The 14,250-nt window shown below is 31.4% G+C and overlaps 1 long non-coding RNA gene across 1 annotated transcript; it reads left to right on the forward strand.

The window, feature by feature from the left end:
- Positions 1-9,026: 9,026 nt before the first annotated feature.
- On the forward strand, positions 9,027-11,193 carry LOC142552696 (uncharacterized). The gene is made up of 2 exons (XR_012821856.1): positions 9,027-10,428; positions 10,468-11,193. It is a non-coding gene; the product is annotated as an uncharacterized LOC142552696 (long non-coding RNA).
- Positions 11,194-14,250: the final 3,057 nt, after the last annotated feature.

A 14,250-nucleotide genomic window follows, 5' to 3' on the forward strand; every position in this document is an offset into this window, starting at 1 on the left:
GTATGCCAAATGATGCTTGTTTCCTGGTAGAACGCAGTTCAATATTGAAAAACGAAATATAAGAATAAGATTTTATTTTATTTTTTAAAAATAATTTTACCTACCCATATCTTCTTCATTTCACGAAATCTACGAAACCAAATGCGTTTCACCCTCACAACGAATCGTTCGGTATTAAATGACAATTATTCTCCCTCGACTCCAAGAAATGTTGGATGATATTTCACAATTTTTGGGCCGAAGCATAAATCTAAATTATGATTTTTCATTTTCTTGAATTGTTTTTGGGCCGGTTCGCCTATCTGGTTTATTCCCAGATCTGAATATAGTGTGTGGAAATTTTTTCCATTTTTTATTTTGTGTTTTGATCTACTGAGTTTTTAAATATTGTTTCGATACACAAATACTAATTTTCGTTTTTTTTTTCCAATTGCTGATGTGATAATAGAAAATGCTGATATGAGATCGAAAAATGATGGCAAGATATCGAAAATTGTTGAAATATCATACATAGGGATGAGAAAAAATACCGAATTTTCGGAATATCGAGATTACCGTACCGAAAAATTGCCGAATTTACCGAATTTTCGGTATACCGAAGATTTCGGTACAGTACGGTAACAATACCGAATTTTTCGGTATGGCAACGGTATGCAATTTGAAAATTTCGGTATATATCGAAATACCAAAAAAGTATACAAAAAGTTTAAAATATACAATATTTTAAAACAATAAATTTATAAAAAAAATTTAAAATGTAGATTTTTTTCGATATAAAATAGTATATACAGATATCGTACTGAAATTTCGGTATACCGCACGATTTCGGATTTTTCGTATTGTAAATATTAATTACACGAATACACGAATTTAAAAACTTTTTTTATGGAACAGGCCTATCAATCTACATAGATCGGTATAATCGGTATGCTAGTTATATGTATCGAAATTTTCGTTATACCGAAATTTTCGGTACGTTATCGTATGAATTTTCTTATACCTTAATTTTCGGTACGGTACGGTATGCCATTCCTAATCATACACGTCAACAAATTGACTTAAATAATCGAAAATTAAAATTTATTATAACAAAACGAACTTAATGGATTAAATTCAAAATTTTGACAACTTAATTGAATAAAAAAATCATTTTAATGTCAATTGTCAGACCGCAAATTTATTCAAAGTTTTAAAGCGATAAATGTCCAGTTTTAGCCGCCGCGACTGTCTATTTTTTCCTGAATGTAATGTCACATTTCAGATTAAATACAATCTTTAAAACAGTTGTCCAATTAATTAAATAGTAAATTAATCCACTTCAAAAACGTTTAATTCAAAATTTCCTTCCTGGTTTCAAATCTATATTGGCTGCCACTGCATACCATGACTTTCTTCAATATATCCAACATAGATATTCTACCGTTCAAACCATATATATATATATATATATATATATATATATATAACGAACTTGAAAATATATTTTTATCGCATTGCATCGATTACTAACAAGTTCACCGCCATAATATATTTTTTTGGGTAGGATTCTTGCGTCGATAGCGCAAGAATATATAATTTTGTTCTCATGGTAAAGATCAGGGTCTGTTTCATTCTGCTCCTTCTACTCGTATCTATGGTTTCGATTGGAGAGAGCACGAGAGCGATGCAGGGTAGAGTTTTCGAAAATTTGTTCGAAAACCGGCTGCCGAGGGGACCAGTACCTCCTTCAAGTGCATCCCCGTGCCATAACAAATTGGACCCTTTCAAAGAAACCAAGGTTTATAAATCTCCTGTTGATTATATTATTTGTCCATGATATAGAATTATTATTCATTTAAATTTTTTTTTTTAAGAAAAAGACATTTTTTTCTTCTTTACTTTCTTTCCTAAAGAGGAAATGTTAGTACCTTTTGGATATATAATGGTAATACAGCCACTGATCATGAGTTGCATTCATCTTATTTTTTTAAAAGTAGTGGAGGAATGTTGTACTGCATGAAGAAGATACTTAGAGAAATTGATTCTTTGTTTTCCTTTTTCATATACTTTTGTTGTTGGTAAGAACAATTTCTTTTTTTAGAACCATCAAAGTGACATTTCAACATACTTTAAAATTGAAATCAGAAATATTGAGTTTATTTTATTTTATTTTATTTTTTCTGGTTTACATTTGCATTGCCTAACTTTATGTGGTCCATAGATATTTATGGGAGTACTGGAAGCTGAAAAATATACAAAATAGTGCAAAGTAATGCCTCGTTTTAATTTCTATAACTTTGCAGTTAATAGATGGCCGCAAGTTTGGTTTGCTTTCAAAATGCCGATACAACCATATTAAATTCTATTCAATGCTTACGTATGTCACATTAACAAATCATCATTAATATTTTATATTTCATAGGAAAATCAAACATTAACCTAATAAAAGTATATTCAAACGTTAATTTTTTATATTCGCGAATAACCTTCTAAATCTTTCGTCATCCTTTTAAATTTTCCGATCGATCAAAACAATTTATATGTAAATTTGAAATTATTCTAAAATTCTACTAAAGAAAATTTACGTATCAATTTCTAATAGTATATTTGTGTATACCTATATATTTATATACTATTGATGGGTACAAACACAATATATTTATTTGTTGGGGGTAATAATTGTCTCTGCTTGGTAGAGCGATCGAATCGTGGTGTTTGAGCTGCTGTGCGGTTTAAAATATTTGAGTTGCACCATTACTACTAGCTATAGTTTTTGGTAAAGCGTTAAGCACTCGGTTATACAATTGGTATCAGAGCTAAGGTCACGGATTCGATTCTCATTGATTGCAAGGAATGCAATTATTAGGAGGGAGATTGTTGGGTGCAATAATTGTCCCTGATTGGTAGAGCGATCGAATCGTGGTGCTTGAGCTGCTGTGCGGTTTAAAAGATTTGAGTTGCACCATTACTACTAGTTATAGCTTTTTGTAAAGCGGTAAGCACTCGGTCCTACATTATTTAATCCAACTCTATTAATTATTTGTTGGATTAATAAGAATAAGCCCAATATAATAAACCTTATTCAATTAGTTATTTGTTTAGTTATTTGTTTAGTTTTAACATTCTCAAATTTTGGATTGAGCTTGCGAAAGTCCAATCCCATTAGACACTCCTAAAAATCTATAAACAGAGGAACTCCCACGGAATTCAAGGTATCCTCCCATTTTGTAAAAGTTCTTTAGTTCTCCGAGTTTTCTTTGAACTGCTTGCTGATTTGAGCGTCGGAATGTCTACGTCGAGAAACCTCATGATGCCCACTTAACGAATATTCGTGACGTAGGTGATGTCCCGCAAATTAACTGTATATTGCCTACGTGAATCCGTTTACCAATCAGGTGAGCTAATTTACGGACCAAGTGAACTAGTTTACCAATCAGTCGAATCTCGTGTCCGCAGTCTATGCGGCTCATTTATTTTAACTGCATCAACTATAAAATTTAATTTGAGGTCGCAAAATTAATGGGATGATTTTAATGAATAAAGTACTTTATTTACAACTGAGAGTTGGTGGGCGTGTTTCGTTTCTCCTTAGTCGTGGTAGGCGGGGGATGGTGGAAGCCCAAGTTGGAGGTGGTAGTTTTGTTAAATAATATTAAATATATTTCTCAAAAAATACAGATATAGGCATACATAATTAATGTATTACATATATTTTGTGGGTATATTTCTTTATTTTTTCCTTGGTAGGTGGTGTCACGTTAGTTTCAAAATAATGAATGCTTTAAATAAAAATCTTTTTAAATTAGAAATTGAAATCATTGTTAATTAAGATATACGATAATTTGACTACAAGCGAATTTTTTTTAGTTGGTACAATTAGGTCCCGAACTTGAAATCTCGTTTAAATTTATAATTTTGATATTAGATAAGCTACAAGTCATCGACACTACTGACTATTGTATGTTAAACTTTAAATTGTTCAATTTCTATACATTTTTTTATTCAAAAGGTAGGTCTTATTCAATCGAAAAACATATAATGCTCATCCCTTGTGTTTTATAAATTTTCGAATCGGGTTCGATCCGCTAATTAATTTATTTATATATATATATATATATATAGTTACAATACTCATCGCAATATAATTATGAATAAGAAACATGAACTCGTTAATATTGAAATATTTGAGGAATACAATAATTTAATTAAATAATAATATATATAAAAATTTATACGTAACTTTTTTTTTATTTAAGAGATCAGATTGTCCATATTGCCCGCTACTAAACTATTCATAACAAAATATATATGTTCCTGTTGGGATGCAACCAAAGTTCCACATTGGAAGATCTAGAGAAAGATCACGAGTTTATAAAGATGGAATGATATCTCCATTGGTATGAGGCCTTTTGGGTGGTTCCAAAAGCAAAACCATGAGGGTTAAAACCCAAAGTGCACAATATCATACCAATGTGGAGATATCCGGATTCCATTGGTCTTAACAAGTGGTATCAGAGCCATGGTCTAGATCGAGCCGTGTGGGTAGAATCCTCGATGCCTAAACGAAGGAGGTGAGGGCTCCCGGTAAAAATCCTTGATTAAACTCTCGGGGTGGTTTATGCTCCCTGTATTCATGTAAGGCGTGCGCTCCAACGCAGTGAAGTGGAGTAACCTCGATTGGAGGACGAATAAGGCTTGAGGGGAGGCTCGAACCATGAGAATAAAGTGGAACTTCGTTTGAGGGGAGGATTGTTGGGATGCAACCAAAGTCCCACATTGGAAGATCTAGAAAAAGATCACGGGTTTATAAGATGGAATGATAACTCCATAGGTATGAGGCCTTTTGGGTGGTTCCAAAAGCAAAACCATGAGGGTTAAAACCCAAAGTAGACAATATCATACCAGTGTGGAGATATCCGGATTCCATTGGTCTTAACAGTTCCTTTACCTTTTCAGAATTTATGTAGGGACAGACAACTACGTTAACATGAAACAAGAGAACCCTAACGAAAATAATTTTAAATTAAATCCCTCAAGCATTAAATATTTTTTCCTGCAAATACGTAACTACTAATTTGATAGATAAAATACTTACTATATTTTTTTTTGAAAGAGTCTAACAAATTGTATTTTTATATAATGAAAAATGTTAGAACGAGATCAATATATCGAAAAAAAATTAATTTTTGGGGGTTCTGATGTATTATTGTGTTCTTATGAATTTTCTCTAAAATTACGTGGGACTAAGGGAGAATCTGTCAGTACTGAATCAATGTAATATTTATTAATAATTAGAATTTGAATTAATATAATAGTATACATGATTTTATGCGTACCGAGGGAAAATAATGAATAACGGGGAAAATTAAGATGGGATATGGAGTATATCGATCAAGCTTTTTTTTTTTTTTTTGGGGAAAAAAAATTAGAAGAAGAAGAATTGTATATGTTGGTTGGTGAAATTGGCATATACAAAAGGACGTCTGGTGGGAGTTATGAGATTGTGGTAGGTGTGCGACACCATCAATCACGTCCACTTAGTTCCATACTCACATGCCCTATATTTGGAATTCACAAATTAAATAGGATTATAATTGATTTTGAAAATAAACTAATTTTCGAAAATATTAAAAATTAAAATTTTACCTATTTATTATATGAAATCGCTATTTCTATTATATAGTTATATTACCCAAAAAAATAAAATAAATACTTTGGATTCGGATGTGGGCCGAGCTGAAGAATAGTATGGATCTGCACGGATGGACAAAGATAGAGGACGTCGGAAATATTTCTGGCGTAATATCTTCAATGCTTAAGTATAAAACTTAAGTGTGTGGTAAAAATAGTGCTAGTGATAAGTGAATGTGTAAAACCACGAAGTGATACCAAACAAGTCCTTAAAATACAAGTGGTCTTATATGTGACAAATTATGAATTTCGAATGCGCCCCAATATATTTTGGTTTTATTTTTATCGCAATAGATTTGTTAATGTGTTTTATTTTGGTAGGATTTTATTTGTTTTTATCCTAATATTTATTTGGGTCTGGCTCGACTATCGGTCCTTCACTTCTTTGGAGACTCTTTCCGAGCTGAGATCAGTTTTGCCTCTGTGTAAGGTTTTTGGCTTTTACTAAGTTCGAACCCATCATTTTTGTAAATGGTCTCGGACTTTGAACGGTTCGAGTCGGATCCGATCAATTCGAATACACGGGATATCATATAGATTTCTAAATGGAAAAGGTTAAAACCGGTTTTTTTTAATAAAAATTTTGTTTTCTACTCATTAAATCATGGATGAGAGTCATTATTATAAGTAAATAAGTGCATGTAAAAGTACATTTGATTAGGGGAAAAAAGGTCCTTTGAAATATGATTTAGTTTTGTTCACGAAATACTAATTTGCCGCCGATCAATATGCAACTTCACCCTTGAAATTATTATTATTTTAATGTTTACAAAATTTCAACTTATAATTTCGTAAGTTGCAGACTATAACCACTGAATTTCCCGAGAATCCGGAAACCAAAGCTAATAACGTTGTAGCTCATTAAAGGACCAACCAAACTAATTAAAGGCATGGAAGGGCAAATATCATATATTTTATTTTATTTTATTTTATTCTTATATAAAAGAAAGGCTCGCAATTTGAAAATCTCCAAATTTGTTATTCAATTCTAAGTATTTTGATGGGAACTTTTGCATGTGTACTTACCCTTCCTCTAAATGGCTTTTGTGACAGGGGTTAGTTGTAAGTGCCCACCTAATTATTTTAATGAAGGAGGAAACTCACATGTATGATTAGGACGATATAATAATTTGAAATTAATATAAAAAATTATAAATTTTATTTGAAATAACTTAAATATAAATTATTATCTAGTTATGAAGCTATGATTAAATGAAATGGATTTTAAATGCCTCAGTCATGAGCTTCGATCTGGCGACGGGAACAAAATCTTCCCCCGATTATTCTATTTAATTACCCACTTCATTTTTGCAAAGAAATTGCTCTTTGATCTAATTAATACACTTTTATTTTGTATATGCGTGTTTGCTTAATTTCAACAAAATATAATGCTTAATTAGCAATCGATTTTCAATCCATGTGTGTGTGTGTGTGTCTGTAGGAAAAATAATTCTGGGTTCCAAGATATAATTTATTTTTAACTTTTTCTTATTGATAATATTTTAATAAATAATTGATTAAAAATTTTGTTTTTTTAGACTTTTATAAAGATTGACTCTAGATTTAATTTGACATGCTTAAAAGTGTTTATTTCTTTATAAACTCTATAAACTCTATCCTACCATGATTTGTAAGAATCTAATTTTAACTTGTTTTCGTGGTTGTTGAAGACATCTAAGGCCATCTCCAACCAAAAAAACTATTTTAACGCAACTCTATTTTAAAATAACGCAGTTTCAGCTCCCGTTGGAGAAGACCACTGCGCCAAAAATGGCATGAGGTTGGAGATGCCCTAAAAACAACAATTTTGAAAATGTTGATTGAAAATTTTGTTTTGTTGCTTCAATTTTTCGGCACATCGTTTTACATTCCTTATTTTCGTTTTAAATCTGGTTATTTGTTTTATGATGCAATTTGATTCCTTAACGTGTTAAGGAATATAGTTTTTAATAGAATCAATAGTGTTAGTTTTGTGAACTCAAGTTGTTATTCTAGTGATTATTTTGCCATGAGACATTGCACAAATATTTATATTTGTGAATAATTATTTCCGAGTTATTTTTATTTAAGTTATATATGTGATATATTATTTCGATGCGTGTTTAATTATGTGTTATAACATGAGACAATATTGATATCTGATACACACAACGCTTTTGTCTTTTATGTTATTGTCATATATTTCATGAACCTAGATCATCAAAAATAAATTGCAAATAATGTTAGAATTGAGACAAGGATAATGGTACTTGTGATGCCCCATAAATTTGAAAGGTCTGTAATTTTATTTATTGAGGTCATCTCCAATCCATATCCTCTATTTTTCATCTTCTATCCTCTAAAATAGAGATCTATTATCTTTATTTTAAAAAAACATTCTCCAACCCATATCCTCTAAATATTATCAAATACTCTATTTCTTTAATTTATTTCATTTTCAACTCATATCCTCTAAATATTACCAAATAATTTCTTTTTTTAATTTATTTCATTTTCGAATACACATACACACACATATAATTAATTAATTTCATAATATATTATTTAACTAAACTTAATTAATTCGCTAAACATGACACAACTACATGTGTATTCGACTCGATATATTTAAAACAATACATTTATTTTCAAAAGGACTATATTGCAATTTTTAAGATATCTATTTTGTAATTATTTCATAGTCCTTTTCAATCCTCTTTCATAAATAGAAGATCACTGTTGCATACTCTAAAATAGAGAAAACAAATAAAACACGGTTGAAGAAGATTTTATCCTCCACAATGGAGGATTCGTCCAGACGGTTGGAGATGCCCCGACGAATTACAGTGGCCATTTGTTGAGGTGTTAAATATGTTCAGTTAACGTACGGAAGGCAGGTTATGGGAATACTCAGGGATTAATGTGCTTTAATTTATCACCCGCGATTTTGTTTTACAACATTATATATTTTGTGAATAAACATATATTTATTTGGAAGTATAAATTTTTCAAATAATTTGGAACATAGAAAGATATACGACAATCGAAAAAATCTCGAACACAATTAATTAGCTTCCCGATCGGATTTGATAGAACTCAAAAATTTCAGTGTTCCTGAAAGAAGGTTTTTTTTATTATATAATTTCAAAATCATTAAGTAACAGTAACAAAAAGAATTAAATGGGAATTCATTTGTTAATTAGTTACTCGAAACGGGTTGGTGAAATTGAGGCAAAGCACAAGGAGAAGCGAATCTCACCTGTCAGTCAAATCCTCTCACACGTGTGCCATGAAAACATTTGCTCCCCCACACGTACTAGAGACAATCCTCGATTCATATATTTTTGGCCTATAAAAGCCTGCCAAATGACCCAGAGAAAGTGAAACCAATCCCCTCGAAGAACTCGCTTTAGCCTTTGATCATTCTCACAACCTTATCCATCTTCCCCATCTTCATCTCCTCCAATACGATCACTCGAAGAAAAATCTTGATCATAAAGGATATTGATTTCAAGCTGCAGCTAGCTCAGTACATCTTAATTTCTTTAAATTTTTTTTCCAGGTGATGAGTTTTTGTGAATCGTTCTTCTTCGTTGGTGGTGGTCTAGATCGATCAGGTTCGAGCAGGTGAGTGGTTTCCATGCTTTCCTTGTCAAGTGAGCAGTCCAATCGCGATCAACCTTTGATTCGTTGTCTGTTCGACCTTAAATTTAACAAAACCCTAGCTAATTAGTTCTTGTTTTATTTTCATCATGAATAAAGTTAGTAGTTCGTTCTTAATTATGATTTCGTACATCTTTCATCCAAATCAAGCAAGTTTTTGAATCAGAATGCATGTAACATAGTACAGAACAATATAATATGGTCCGATTTTAGATTTAGATTTAGATTGTCCCAGGACGTTCTTGGATATCTTGTCCTTATCACATGGCCATACTAAATCGTACATGGAGTAAATAATAATTACGATAGTTTTGTTAGGTCATAGGTGTGCATATGCACACCTGCTATAGATTTGTTTTTTCCTCTAATCACTAAGATACAATTAACACACACACACACACTTATATACATATATACATATATGTATGTACGCATTAAACTTGTGTGAGGAGGGGTGGTGTAAGAAAACATTGAAACCCCTTCATAAATTTCTTTTAAAATTATGTGATTTTTTATTTTAAATGATAAATTTCTTCATTCCGAGACTTCTAGATTGAAATTACATCCCATTGAAGAAAAATTATTGTCGCTGAAACTATATATGTATGTAAAAGCATTGCCCGCGTTCATTTTTAGGGGATATTATATTCACTGTGCGTACTTGCTGCTTACGAGTCTCTTTTTCAAGAAACTTTAAATATAGTGGCTATATATTAGAATTACAAAGTTTTCTAATCTTTTATTAAATTTTTTAAATTAGGATGACTTTTTAGCATTCCTTCTCAGTACCCAAATCATCGATGGTTGAGTTTTCTGCTGTTCCATGCATATACCATCTGCCATTCTCTTGATATCCATGCAAGAAAGGGCTAATATTATTTTTTGGAAAGGTTTAAACTTTTGTAATTAGTTCGAAATTACTATTACTAACATATAAAAAGTCGAAGTATCGTTTCAATCCAAGTATGAAAGTTAGGGTTCATTTAAGACTATTTTAAGGTTGAAATGGCAACGAACGTGAGGTATAAATAGCAAGGACTGCTGATTTGCCAAGGCTTCGCATGGGAATCAATACCTTAACTTTGTTCTGGGTGAAAAAAAGGAACAGCTCCAAGTGTTTGAATTTCATACTTGACTACATGAGACTGGTGGAAGAGCATGCAGTACACGTACAGACTTCCTACGCTAAGTGAGATTATTTTGTGAAAAATAATTGTTCTTGGATCACAAAATTCATATATGCACAAATATATATATATATATATGCTGTATGGCTACTGGACCAGTTACTTTTTTTACCTGATGTAGTGGAAAAAAATTCACAATGGTAATTTTCTCATGGAGGGTTAGGACACGTTCATTTAATGCAATCATGTAATATTGATTGTTTTGTCTTTACCATGCAGTACATATATAACCGACAATTGTCAAATCATACTTGATATTTTGTATGATAAATTTGAAGTACTCTTGGATCCCTCAGGAGTCAGGCCTCAAGTTCTTGGGTGCTTCAATTTTTTTTTCTTTTATTTAAAAAAAAAATTAACATATACAGTTCAAATGCAAAATGTAAATATATAGAATACCCAAATCAAATAATAATGGAAAAATATTTTTAATTGTAAATTTAATAGTAATCATCTTATTATGTTGGAAGCAAAAAAATTAATTGAACCCTAATGTTTAACTTCCTCTTTTTTTTTTTTGTGAGAATACAGTGTAACCATTGGCACAGTTGGCTGGAATAACTGTTGATCGATCAACTTCAAGTTTAATAAATTTTTTACTGATGCATTTTATTCTTTTTATTCAATTAATTCATAATTGAAGGTTGAATTTCTATCAGAAGTCTCATTCATAGATCAATTAAGTTCTTTGTTATTATTTTTGTTAATAGATTAATTGTCACTAATAGATTAATAAAGTTCTTCAATATTGTTGTAATTTTGATTTTCTTATTTCACATTCAACAAATTCTTTATTGCTTCTGCCCTCGCAATTTAATTTCTGATGGTATAACTAAGAGATTTTACCAGTATCTTTACTCTGATATTGAAATATCGCCTATCTGATCCATTTTCTTGAAATGTGCATACGCAAATCAGATGTTTCTAGCTACTTATATTTTCTTCTTTAATAGAAAATTATATTATACAAATAAAGTATATCTTTTATTAATAGACTTACAATTATAATTAGCAGTACTTAATTAGTGAATTGAAATCAAAATTTTAGAGGCAATATTACTGTGAATGGATATAAATTTATCAAGATTCATCCCAATAATCTCGTGGCATAGTGGAAAGAGTGAGACCCCAAGATTTCTGTGGTCCCTCTTGTGTGAGTATTTAGATTATATTTACATAGGACCTTCTTCCTCCATTGTATCAAAAATATATATATCAAGAATCATATAGACTCCAAGTACCAATCTTAACACAAATCATGTTCAAAATTTATATAAAGTCATGCTTTTATTTAACCAAAAATCTCTGTTTTCCTTTTACAAAACGTCAAAATTTCATTTTTACGCGAAAATATATATAACAATGGCATATTCTCGAAAATAAAATATATCCCAATAATTAAACAAGTATGAAATCATCGACTTCCAAGTGCCACAATTTGAACCTTCTAAAATGGCAAAAAGACAAAGAAAGATTAAGATTTTAGGGCTAGGATTTGGCTAAATATTATTCAATGGTACGTGATAATAACTAATTAGGTTAACGTACCTACTTGAGTTGTGTGTGGGATTTTGAGATTATAGGACAAAAGAAGTTAAAAAAAATAAAAATAAAATTGGGCACCTTTTAATTAATAGTAAAACCAGCACACTTTTAGTCCAAAAGCAACAGTCCTTAATTAGGAAGGACGACACATAGAACTTAGGCATAGCTTTCATTGAAACTGCAAGGGACAATTACCACAATCTTCATTTGCACACTGTTTTTGTTTTGGTAAAGTTTAAACACACACTATTGTTTTTCTCTCTTTGTTTTGGGCCTTTAGCCATTTAACCCTACACATCAGCCCATCTATACTCATACCCGAAACGATCTGTAGGTTACGTTTTTGCATATGTATGTATTGACTTCAAAAGTTTTAGAATAATGACTGAAATTTTGATTTTAAAAGGTTTTAATCCATAATGTGTTTTTGTTTTTTTGGTATTTGGCATGAGTTTTGATAGAGAAATACCATAAATAATAAATAATGGTGATTTTTTAGTTTTAATAATTCGTTATTGTGTTTTGAAGAGAAAAATGGCTTTTTCCTAAACCGGACTGGACTAGTGTATTTTTGTTAGGAAACTGGGCCTGCTGTTGAAATGTGGATTTTGAGGCTAATAGCTGGATTAAAGTATAGATACAGATCAAATCTTTTATGGTTCAATATTCCAAAATAGCAACAAAGTTTCAATCATTGGGTCACAGTTTATGGCCCATTTTTCATATTACAGGCTAAGACCACAAGTATTCATGGATGTTACACACTCCGTTGGGTGGTCATGTGCTCTGTTTGATTTCATATTTGATACATTTAAAAAATAAAAATAAAAATATTATTATGTGTTTAGTACAATAATTATCCTTATTAAGTAGAACAATCGAAATGTGGTGCTTGAACTATTGTATGATTTAAAATATTTGAATTTCACTATTAGCACCAACTATAGTTTTTGATAAATTGACAAACGTTTAGTCATACTTTGATGTGGAAACCTCAATCAGTAGTTTTCTCATCTCATATTAGAAAGGACTGAAAAAGGGATCGAGTGCCCCCAGCCCCCCACCCGTTTCTATAGAGTTGCAAATTCAAAGACTACTGAATTAATTCCCACAATAAAAAAAAAACTTGAAAACCACCCAGTGTACATTTGATAGGTGAGTGTCATATCAGCGTTGCTAACGTGAGTGAGTGTGTAACATATAAAAATTAAATATGTGGCCATGCATGTGACGATAAGATGTCCATATATAAACCAAGTCATTTGAAAAGAAAGGGAGCCAAATTTTTTCCTTGTAAAATGGACCTACCACATGGAGACCAAAGTGAGTCATATGACTAACTTGCTTGTATTGGTAACCACAAGTTTTTTCTTGGGTGTGTGCTGGACTGGACCAGCTAACTTGTCAAATTTCAAGTCCATACTGCTTCTTCTTCGATCATACAAATTGACTTAATCGAAGGCACGTTATACATAAATGCCTCAATAATTGCGTCCATAATTATCACGATGGGTATGTATATGTTGTGATCAACTAAGAAAAATAGACGTTATCTTACTATTAAATTTGATAACGAAATGAAAATGTTTTCTGACATATTATTTCTATATTTTTTTTAATCTCTTATCCATTTTCATATAAATTGTTTCAAATTACATTATGTAATGTTAATGGAAGGTGCATTATTATATATAGGTATATAATAGTAAAAGCAAATACTTTTCAGCCTCCCCCCCAAAACCCACCACCTTTTATATATGGTCCCAACCCCATTGATGGCTCCGTTCCTCTATACCATGTCTGTTGTTCACCCTACAATGATCATGACCTATCTTTCTCTCCACACTCACACACAAAATATTTGAATTTACCCGTATTTATGTGGTATAAGGAGTGACAATCGTCTTCAAGATACAACAACTCTAATTCAAAAAATGCATCACTACAAATTTTGAATGTCAGCGAACAAATATATGCCCGAACTTTCAAGTTTTGGAGGAAAAAGAATGCAACGAAAATGTATGTAAAAAATGTATGATGAATGCCTACAGATAGAATATTTAAAGAGTGAGTCACATGAGCCAGGGACACACCCTTCTGCCCAGAGGAAACAACTTTCCGTGATAAGTCAAGGAGCGCACCCTTCTGTGATAAGTCATGGCATGCACCCTTATGTGATGGGACGCACGCACAAGCCAGGGGACAC

This window comes from Primulina tabacum, chromosome 8 (assembly GCF_025594145.1).
Source record: "Primulina tabacum isolate GXHZ01 chromosome 8, ASM2559414v2, whole genome shotgun sequence".
Lineage (NCBI taxonomy): Eukaryota > Viridiplantae > Streptophyta > Magnoliopsida > Lamiales > Gesneriaceae > Primulina > Primulina tabacum.